The sequence below is a fragment of the Oncorhynchus clarkii genome, chromosome 12 (assembly GCF_045791955.1).
Source record: "Oncorhynchus clarkii lewisi isolate Uvic-CL-2024 chromosome 12, UVic_Ocla_1.0, whole genome shotgun sequence".
Taxonomy (NCBI): domain Eukaryota; kingdom Metazoa; phylum Chordata; class Actinopteri; order Salmoniformes; family Salmonidae; genus Oncorhynchus; species Oncorhynchus clarkii.
The window spans coordinates 22,035,261-22,043,387 of record NC_092158.1 but is presented as its reverse complement, the minus strand read 5'-3'; positions in this window follow the sequence as shown (position 1 = coordinate 22,043,387).

Below are 8,127 nucleotides of genomic sequence, written 5' to 3'. Positions count from 1 at the left end.
GCAAAAAACTGTTTTTTAGAAATGTTTGTAAATGAATAAATAAAAAAATAAAAAACAGAAATACCTTATTTACATAGGTATTCAGACCCTTTGCTATGAGACTCAAAATTGAGCTCAGGTGCATCCTGTTTCCATTAATCAAGTTGTAGAAACATCTGAAGAATGATCAGAGTCCACCTGTGGTATATTCAATTGATTGGAAATTATTTGGAAAGGCACACATCTGTCTATATAAGGTCCCACAGTTGACAGTGCATATCAGAGCAAAAACCAAGCCATGAGGTCGAAAATATTGTCCGTAGAGCTCCGAGACAGGATTGTGTCGAGACACAGATCTGGGGAAGGGTACCAAAACATTTCTGCGGCATTGAAGGTCCCCAAGAACACAATGGGAGAAGTTTGGAACCACCAAGACTCTTCATAGAGCTGACCGCCAAGCCAAACTGAGTAATCAGGGGAGAAGGGCTTGTTAGATATTACTGCATGGTCGGAACTAGAAGCACACAAGCATTTCGCTACACTAGCATTAACATCTGCTAACCATGTGTATGTGACAAATAAAATTTGATTTGATTTGAAGCGTCACGCCTGGAGGAAAGCTGGCATCATCCCTACAGTTAAGCATGGTGGTGGCAGCATCATGCTGTGAGGATGTTTTTCAGCGACAAGGACTAGATGACTAGTCAGGATTGAGGGAAAGATGAACAGAGGAAAGTACAGAGAGATCCTTGATGAAAATCTGCTCCAGAGCGCTCAGGACCTCAGACTTGGGAGAAGGTTAACCATCCAAAGGGTCTGAATACTTATTTATTTGCTTTGACATAATGGGGTATTGTGTGTAGATTGATGAGGTAGAGAAAATATTTAATCAATTTTAGTAAATAAGGTTGTAACAACAAAAAAGGAAAAAGTCAAGGGGGCCGGAATACTTCCCGATTGCACTGTATGTTTTTCCATCAGCAGACTATGAACGATAAGGTCAAAAGCCACACTGAAGTCTAACAAAACAGCTCCCACAATCTTTTAAACTATCAATTTCTCTCAGCCAATCGTCAGTCATTTGTATAATTGCTGTGCTTGTTGAATGTCCTTCCCTATAGCGTGCTGTAAATCTGTTAATTTGTTTACAGTAAAAAAATAGCATTGTATCTGATCAAACACATTTTTCCCAAAAGTTTACTAAGGGTTGGTAACAGGCTGATTGGTCGGCTATTTGAGCCAGTAAAGGGGGTTTTAATATTCTTGGGTAGCGGAATTACTTTTGATTCCCGTCCAGGCCTGAGGGCACACACTTTCTAGTAGGCTTAGATTGAATATATGGCAAATAGGAGTGTCAATATCATCCGCTAATATCCTCAGTAATTTTTCATCTAAGTTGTCAGACCCCGGTGGCTTGTCATTGTTGATAGACAACAATCATTTTTTCACCTCTTCCACACTCACTTTACAGAATTCAAAATTACAATGCTTGTCTTTCATAATTTGATCAGCCTAAATTTGCTAATCTGGCCAATGAAAAAATAATTTAACAAATTGGCATTATCTCATTATTTGTGATGAATGAGTCATGTGATTCAACGAAGGATGGAGTTGAGTTGCCTTTTTGCCCAAAATATCATTTAATGTGCTCCAAAGCTTTTTTACTATCATTCTTGATATAATTTATCTAGTATGCCAATTGGTTGTGCAGCCAGACTTATTTGCCATTCCTTTTGTCTCATCCCTCTCAACCATACAATTTTTCAGCTCCTAATCAATCCATGGGGATTTAACAGTTTTTAACAGTCATTTTTTAATGGGTGCGTGCTTATTAGTAACTGGAATAAGCAATTTCATAAATGTGTTAAGTGCAGTGTCTGGTTGCCTCTAATTACACACCACAGACCAACAAATATTATTTACATCAACAACATGACCTCTTATACACTATGTTAGGCCCAGCCTTTGGAACATTGGTTTTCCTAGATATGGCTACTATATTGTGATCACTACATCCAATGGATTTGGATACTGCTTTAAAGCAAATTTCTGCAGCATTAGTAAAGATGTGATCAAGCCTATTCCCCCTCAGGAAATTAAAATATGTGGCATGTGTCCTGAGATCCTCAAAAGGTTATACAGCTGCGACATCGAAAGCATGGTTGCATCACTGCCTGGTACGGCAATTGCTCGGCCTCTGACCGCAAGGCGCTACAGAGTGTCATGACGTTGGCCTGGGGGTTAAGTTTATGACAGTCATAAATACCTCTTCCCCCCTTTTTCCTCTCTCTACCCTACTTAGGTTACATTTGCAAAACCCTTGGTTAACATAGAGATTCTGGGAACATCAGAAGGTGGGGGGAAATGAACTATATTCTGGCAATCCGATCAATTGAACATATGCGGTGGTACTTAATGAATATGATGTCAGTTCGGTTGTCATCTGAGACATTCTCATCAATGATAAGATTACATAAACTCTACAGTGGAAAGTCTACACATCAGTTATCGGATTCACATGGAATTGTTGTTCAATTTAAATGTTTGAATATGAAATTATTTGTGATGGATGAAATGTGATTTTAGCTTCTAAAATGTGAGATTTTAGTTTTCATAAGATAGGGCTGCTCAATCAGTGGCCCGCCCCTGTGAAGGGACATGGGCTATAAAGCTTTTCAAGCACGCCCTCCTCTCCCTTCCTATATAAGCCCTTGATGACAATATAACTTCCTGTTCCGAGGATGTAGGAGGACGGTCCGATGTTAGAATGGTTCAGATAATAACTACAGAATGAAGCCAACATCAGCGTGAGCTTTGGTTGCGAATGGTATGAACTTTGAACTCTTATTCGCTACAGAAGTGATACCTCCTAGCCGTTGAGTTAGCAACAGCAGCTTCAAACGCAGGTTAGGAAGGAACTGACAGAGTATCCCGTCCACCACACAATGACGTTACTACAACGTATCCAATTGACAAGCAGAGACAATCTTCAAAGGACAGAGGACTCGGTTTGGCAACACGCCTTCCATCTACCACCAACCTACCGAAGCGCAGCTCAGAGTAAATATTTATAGCATTTTCCTTTTCCAAATGGGCGGTAATTTAGAATGCATAAGATACTGTATTTACGATAGCACAGCTTCGGTACTTTGTTCCTCAGTCTTCCCGCTCCTTCACTCAAACCCAGCCCCTTTTCTTTTGTGTAACAAGCTGTCATATCTGTTCTGCCCGCTAGTGATGTTTTCCTTTACGACGTAATTTGTAATCAAGTTATGATTTAAGTGTGATTAGTTAGGTATTTAGTAAATAAATAATTAAACCCAATTTTGTATTGCTGATTCAAATTGTTAGCCAGGGTTCGTGCAGATAACCAAGAATTTACAACTTTCAGATGAGACTGAATTAAGATGGCGATTAATATTGACTGCTATTGATGTAAAATATTACTAGGTCTTTAAAAGTTTATTCGGAAGATAACAGCTCTATAAATATTATTTTGTTGTGCCCGACTCTCTAGTTAATTACATTTACATGATTACCTCAATCAGGTAATATTAATTACGGAGAAATTATTTTATAGAATAGCATGTCATATCATTAATCCGGCATAGCCAAAGACACGACAAGAGGGTAGTGCGTACGGCCCAGTACATCACTGGGGCTAAGCTGCCTGCCATCCAGGACCTCTACACCAGGCAGTGTCAGAGGACGGCCCTAAAAATTGTCAAACACTCCAGTCAAAGACTGTTCTCTCTACTACCGCATGGCAAGCAGTACCGGAGTGCCAAGTCTAGGACAAAAAGGCTTCTCAACAGTTTTTACCCCCAAGCCCTAAGACTCCTGAACAGGTAATCAAATGGCTACCCGGACTATTTGCATCGTGTGCCCCCCCAACCCCTCTTTTTACGCTGCTTCTACTCTCTGTTTATCATATGTGCATAGTCACTTTAACTATATGTTCATGTACATACTACCTCAATTGGGCCGACCAACCAGTGCTCCCTCACATTGGCTAACCGGGCTATCTGCATTGTATCCCGCCACCCACCACCCACCAACCTCTCTGTTCTGCTACTCTCTGTTCATCATATATGCATAGTCACTTTAACCATATCTACATGTACATACTACCTCAATCAGCCTGACTAACCGGTGTCTGTATGTTGCCTCGCTACATTTATAGCCTCGCTACTGTATATAGCCTGTCTTTTTACTGTTGTTTTATTTCTTTACTTACCTATTGTTCACCTATTAGCTTTTTTGCACTATTGGTTAGAGCCTGTAAGTAAGCATTTGTTGTATTCGGCGCACGTGACAAATAAACTTTGATTTGATTCGAGCAATACATGTTGATGATTTAATTCCTGTGATGTTTGTAACTACCCTGGTAGGTTGACGGATAACCTGAACCAGGTTGCAGGCACTCGTTACAATTTGAAGCTTTTTCTTGAGTGGGCAACTTGATGAAAGCCAATTAATATTGAAATCACCCAGAAAATAGACCTTTCTGTTGATATCACATACATTATCAAGAATTTCACACATGTTATCTAGATACTGACTGTTAGCAGTTGGTGGTCTATAGCAGCTTCTGTAAAACTTGCCGCCAGAGGACTCTGGAGCAGTGGAAACGCGTTCTCTGGAGTGATGAATCATGCTTCACCATCTGGCAGTCCGACGGACTGCCCCCTCCCAGTTAGGGGAGTGATGAGCTCTACAGCAGTCTCACAACTTAATCGCTGGTTGAAAACTGTTTTCTGCCCCTCCCAAAAGATAGAATTTGTAGATAATTGGCCCTCTTTCTGGGACTCACCCACAAACAGGACCAAGGCTGGCCTGCTGAGGAGTGATGGACTCCATCCTAGCTGGAGGGGTGCTCTCATCTTATCTACCAATATAGACAGGGCTCTAACTCCTCTAGCTCCACAATGAAATAGGGTGCAGGCCAGGCAGCAGACTGTTAGCCAGCCTGCTAGCTTAGTAGAGTCTGCCACTAGCACAGTCAGTGTAGTCAGCTCAGCTATCCCCATTGAGACCGTGTCTGTGCCTCGACCTAGGTTGGGCAAAACTAAACATCAAATCAAATCAAATGTATTTATATAGCCCTTCGTACATCAGATGTTATCTCAAAGTGCTATACAGAAACCCAGCCTAAAACCCCAAACAGCAAGCAATGTTGGTGTTGAAGCACGTTGGCTTGGAAAAACTCCCTAGAAAGGCCAAAACCTAGGAAGAAACCTAGAGAGGAACCAGGTTATGAGGGGTGGCCAGTCCTCTTCTGGCTGTGCCGGGTGGAGATTATAACAGAACATGGCCAAGATGTTCAAATAAATGACTCCAACCAAACACAACGTAATCTTTCTCTGTCTTTCTAAGACAGAGCGGGATGCAGTTGAATCATTGTCCAAAAATGAACAGATTGTGGTTAAAAAAGCAGACAAAGGTGGTGCTACAGTACTGTGGAGTAAAGACAAATATGTGACAGAAGCCTACCGTCAATTAGACAATGATGAATTCTACCAATCTCTTACCTTCAACCCTACATAGGACCTAAAAACTGCATTGAAAGGGATCCTCACAGAAGCTAAGGAGAATGGCTACATTTCAGACAATGAGTTCACATTTCTTTTCAATGGCAGTATGGCTTCTTTTTTTACCTTGTTCCAAAAGTCCACAAAAATCTTAAACCCCCCAGGCAGACCAGTCATTAGCAGACAGACCAGTCATTAGCAGTAAGACCAGTCATTAGCAGACAGACCAGTCATTAGTGGTAAGACCAGTCATTAGTGGTAATGAAAGTCTGACAGAACCCATCTCTAAGTACATTGATTACTTTATTAAGCCTTTTCTGACGTCACTCCCAGCCTATCTTCAAGATACCACAGATGTGTTGAACAAAATTAAGGAATTTAACAATATAGGTACAGCTTCCTTTTTAGTCAGCATGGATGTGGAGTCTCTATACACCACCACTGAGCATGAACAAGGTTTGGCAGCTATGCACCATTTCTTGAGTACCCAGCCTGGAACTGAGATGCCTCCTACAGAATTCATTGTCTCACTGACTGAATGGACTCTTAATCATAACATCTTTATCTTTCAGGACCGTATTTTTAAACAAGTCAAAGGGTGTGCCATGGGAACTTCAGCCCTTCCTACGCTGGTTTGTACTTGGGTAAATGGGAAAATGACTTCATTTTGGATCTTTCTAATAACCATTTCTTTGACCGGATTATATGGTGGGGACGCTGTATTGATGATGTTTGCCTGTTTTGGTCCGGCTCAGAAGATGAACTTATTTCCTTCCACCAATACCTTAACAACATTAACCCTAACATCAAACTAACTATGGAGTACAGCAAGGATAACATGGACCTCGTTTTTTGGACCTCGACATTAGTAAAAATGACAAAGGTTGTTTGAACACATCAATCTTTAGGAAACCTACAGATGGGAATACCATTCTGAGGGCAGACAGCTTTCACCCCAAAAGGCTAAAAGAAAACATTCCATATGTCCAATTCCAAAGAGTCCTCAGAATTTGCAATCAGGAAACAGACTACAGTGTCAAATCTGCTGAATTGGAGAATTGCTTCTTGAATCAGTGCTACAGTGTTCAGGTCCTGAAAGATGCAGGTATAAGGGCTGGATTACATGACAGATAACTTGTTGTGAAGGGGAGTGCCTTGTGATACATTGGAGATAGTGTATTTTGTTACAAAATACAGCACTGAAACAGAGAACATTAAAATAATAATTAAAAATAATTGGGGAATCATCCAAAGTGATACGCTACTACGGCAAGTCTTTCCTGAGCCACATAAGCTTTAAGAGATGTCCGATCCTAAATGACAAATTAGTCCACAGTTATCTTCTGGGTGACTCTCAAAAAACTTGGCTTGACCACAAACCCAAGGGCTCTTTTAAATGTAACCATTGCAACCATTGCAGTAATATTGCACAGAAGAAGTATTTCGTTGACACAGCTTCCAAAATGGAGTATTACGTCAAGCATTTCATTAACTGTAAAACCACTCATGTCATCTATAGATTGGAATGACCACAGTGCAAGGTGTTCTACATTGGACGGACAAAGAGACGCCTTCAAGACTGCTTAGTGGAACAAAAATATGCCATACGGGTAGGCAATGAAGACTACCCCATGGCAAGGCACTACAAGTCCCTACACCATGGCAACCCTGCCTCCCTACAAGATTTGGGTATTGATCATATTCCGGCCTCTATTAGAAAAGGGGACCGTCTTAAACAGTTAAACCAAAGGGAACTTTTTGGATTTACAAACTACAGGCCACTAAATACCCTGGTTTAAATGAAGAAATGGATTTCTCACCCTTCCTGTAGGGTCGTGATGGGTCCATTTGCTGTCATCTAGTGGACATTTTGCTCAATTGCCCTCAGCTATGGTTAGACTGTTGTTCATGTTTTGCTGTGTTCTAGTGTACTATGGAATAGATTGCTTTCTTATTCTTGAAACTTTAAGGTTATTTAAGGTTAGAATTTACCTTTTATTGTTCTGATACTTCTAGTTTGGAGTTGTATTTTTATGATAACATAGCTACAGTATTTCACCTTTTAATGTGTATAGTATTGCTTACTAGGTGTGTCCAATCAATTGTGTAACCACTCCCTCTTCCAATTAGGGCTAATTGAAAAGCTGTTCAAAAGAGGACATTGTATTCCTTTTTTTTTGTTCTCCCTGACGAAGGCCATGCAGCCGAAACGCGTCGGTTTTAAAAAACTTTGTTTCTATTGAACATGCCATACCAATAAAGGCATTTTAATCAATTATATGAAGAGTGCTTTGGCCCTCCTTTCTTTTTGATGACCAATTTGCCCCTTTTACCAAAGAGCACCTTCTATCTACCAAAATGTACTATTGTGTACCTTAGTAGCGCTTCCTTCCTCCTCTTTCCATAAATACATTTGATTTGATTTGATCTGGGTTTGGTGGATGGCAAGGGAACACTACCTGCCTGAATGCATAGTGCCAACTGTAAAGTTTGGTGGATCAGAAATAATGGTTTGGGGCAGTTTTTCATGGTTCAGGCTATGCCCCTTAGCTCCAGTGAAGGTAAATCTTAACACTACCGCATACAATGACATTCTAGACGATTCTGTGCGTCCAAC